Below are 3,557 nucleotides of genomic sequence, written 5' to 3'. Positions count from 1 at the left end.
TCACGCTCTTGCGGGTTAAAACTGGTCAAACAAATATATCAAAAACCAACCCTTACATAACCCTTTTTATAAGTCGTCTCCAATAGGTTATTGATGGTAAGTTAATGTGACACGCTCCATGTTTGGAAAAGCTTAATCTACATTTTACCTTGGTCGAACATACTTTTTATCCTCATATTTCATAGTACCCACAATCTATTATTTACACATTCGTAGGATTCACAATTTGTAAACACTTAAAAGCACTACCAAACATATGCAAACACCTCTAACAATTGTCAAATTCATCACGAATTTAGGTGTCACATGCGCAGAATGGCTAAATGTCCAAATGATACATCGAGGATCCTGAGTTGATGTTGCATTAAATTAATTTTTCCCTGTATTTCTCTCGCATTTCTGTTTTGGTAGCGAAGCTAGATGAAGGAATGAGACACATTACATACCAATTATACCAATATTTTCTTGTTTCTTGGAGGAACAACGCAAAAAAGCTAACTTTTTTTTTTTTAATAATGGAGTGTAAGTCCCCGTCCTGCTCAAGATAATTTGGTCGTGGGAATCAAAGGGTCACGGACAACACATGGAGAAGAAAAAGACGCTAAAATTTTGTCCCTTATATTGCTTAGTTCATAGTGCATACCATATTTGTGGTTCTCATAAAATATATACAAACACATATATTGATTTTTAATAAAAAAATGTTAATACATAAAAAATTTTAGTGTTTGCGAAAGACTTAAACAGGGAATGATCGTTTTGACGCAACAACGTTAGAGACGACATTTTTACGCCAATGAAGGATGTTCATCTACTTCCTGAAATTATCATTAGCTTTTTAGCATAAAAATATATAAATATGATTTTTTGGAAAAAGAAGAGGCCAAAAAAATCAGGAGGACACAACCAAGATCTGTACATGCTTCATCGTAATCCAGATGAAGAATGCTATTTAACACCACAATTGAGGATAGGAACCAAACCTTCAAAAATGGAACTGTCGGGTTCGGGTCCTGTCAAAATTATTGAAATATCCGAAGCACTTAGGAACCTTTTTTTTTTTGAAGTTTTTATCTTTTTTTCGTAGGTCCTGTTTGGTACCGATTAAGATCTAGATTTTAATCAAAATAAAAGTTAACAATTCATTTTAACCACATAATTTCTGAGTCACACAAATTTCCAACCACACATTTCATTAACTCCTATCAAAATCTACGAAAAATCTAATTTTAATCCCACCAAACGGGGTTATTCTCTATACATTTTCTTTTAGATTAAAAGATGGGCTGAACACAGTAACTTGAAGCTCAAAGAGTTTTTGCATATAATGTATAGCATAGAAAGGCGATTGAATTGGGTTTGGGAAATAGGATATTATATAATGGTTTCAAAAAAATAAAAGAATGTAGAATCGAACTGGAGAAGGAACTGTAACCTGAACAACCGAATCACAAGAGAACCAAAAATAATAATTAGGTTTCGGTCCGTGAAATATTTTAAGCTGAGGTTATAACTCAAAACCCAAGCTTGGTAGCTCAAACTACTAGAACAGGTCGTCAAATTTCTAATGTAAGGAGATATTCAGTCAAACCTCTGTATTAAGCGCATAACTCAACTATGGGGAGCATTCTAACGCTCCACATTTGCCAATTATTTTTTTTTTTAAATACAAAACTACCCTAGATTTTACTTTCTTAAATCTATCGAGGAACCTAAAATCCAGCCAAGTGCTCAATTATTCAAATTGTATTAAAAACACTACAATTATTAATTTTCTTTTCAAGACATACATGAAATGTGAATATTTTATTATCAAATTGCATATTCTATTTAACGCATGTTTGACTAAAACTTACTTATAATTATTAAGTAAAATTTATCGTAGATAATGTGTATTGATTAGATCTAAAAGTAAATTACTTATTTAATTGTTAGATACACTACATATTTTTCTAAATTATTTATGTTTTCATTCATTACTAATTCATATTTATAAAAAAAATACTTATTTTGACCATAAAGTAGATATTATGATTAAAATAAATAACTTACTATAGATTTGATATTGACAATAAAAAGAATTCAGTTGTTTGGAAAGATTGGTTGTCAAAGTTACTAAAAGAAAATTCATTAAGTAATTTTTTTAATGTTTATTGGTGGATATATATTTTTGCTTAATTCTATCATGATTCGATTAGTTTATATTTTTTAAAGTAAGCATCGATTTTTTATTTGGTGAAAAAAACAAAAACAAAAGTTTAGTGAAATATCTTAATGCGAGACATCTAAACTTTTTTTTTNAGCTCTGTCCCTGAGCACTAATAATATAAAGCATAAATCTACACAAACAAACTAATAACTCACTGCTCAATAGCAAAAATTTTTAAAAACTTCATCAAATTTTGAATTTTCCAGCTTCAAATATAAGCAGAAAGATTTCTTGATTGATTTAAGATCATAAATCCTCGAAAATCAACATGAAATAGGAGAAATTTTTCAGATGGGCACATATCTTTTCAGCACATGTTTCCCAACAACTGCATGACCAACAAGCACACCGCTAATTGCCCCGCCCACAGACCGAGGACTAGTCGTGGCCTTGTAGAGGGACCTTGTGTCGAGCCCAGCCACAGCACTGTTGATAACATCATTGGTAAGCTACCCTGCCACTTTCGAGTCCGATGAAATGGAGTCCGTTGACGTCGTATTTGTTTCCGATCTGTAGACCAGCCTGGCCTGAACAGTTGAGGATCCATTTGATCTTCAGCTTGAGCGTGTTGGTGGGCTCAATTGACTTGACATTGGAGGTGAAACCTTTTGCAGCGTCAATAGACGAGCCGACGAGATAGTCGATTCCGGTGTAGTAGGTTAAATTCTTGCCCCATGAGTGGCACTAAACGTGGGATTCTTCGAGGAAAAGGTACTTCGGAGGCGTGGGAAGGTTGAATAAGGTTTGTATCAATACCTGTATATTTGATATGGGTTGTAGAGTCGAGGATTTGATTTATTATCATCATTGGTCAATGATTCGAAGTTCCGAGTTCGTATTCCATTTCTGGGTGTTTACAATTTTAAATTACCCAGTGGCCTAAATGGAGGCGAGAGTACTTTAAAAAATGACTCGATCAGACCCCTTATTTTCCATTTTGACTTTTCAATTGTTTCATATTTTCTTAATGACCTTTTGAATGGTAAAATACAGATATACCCTTAAATATATTATACAATTACAAAATATTGTATTGTTTCAAAGACAATACTACCCTTTTAGTTAACAGTGAAAGCCAAACACTCTATCTCGAATGCATTTCACTCGGTCCCAAATGCTCACTTGGCATGATCCACCTTTTGAAATAGATTGGAGGACGTCCCATCAACCAACATCCTACTCTTCGTCTCACTCGTGAAGGGAGAAAATGACGTACTATGACTGCAATCTCGACTTCTTGCCGACCACCTACTCTGACACATTAACAACACGCTTCTTACCCTAGTCAAAACTTGTATCCTCTCTCTTCCTCCAATTTGGGGACCACCACGACAGGGACTACCACCTC

General features: G+C 33.9%; 1 pseudogene; it reads left to right on the top strand.

Annotated features, from left to right (window-relative positions):
• The first annotated feature begins 2,681 nt into the window (after positions 1-2,681).
• LOC111406851 overlaps positions 2,682-3,557 on the top strand; it is a 4,788-nt pseudogene continuing 3,912 nt past the window's right edge.

Source organism: Olea europaea, chromosome 12 (assembly GCF_002742605.1).
Source record: "Olea europaea var. sylvestris chromosome 12, O_europaea_v1, whole genome shotgun sequence".
NCBI classification, from domain to species: domain Eukaryota; kingdom Viridiplantae; phylum Streptophyta; class Magnoliopsida; order Lamiales; family Oleaceae; genus Olea; species Olea europaea.
This window is presented reverse-complemented; position numbering and strand designations above follow the sequence as displayed.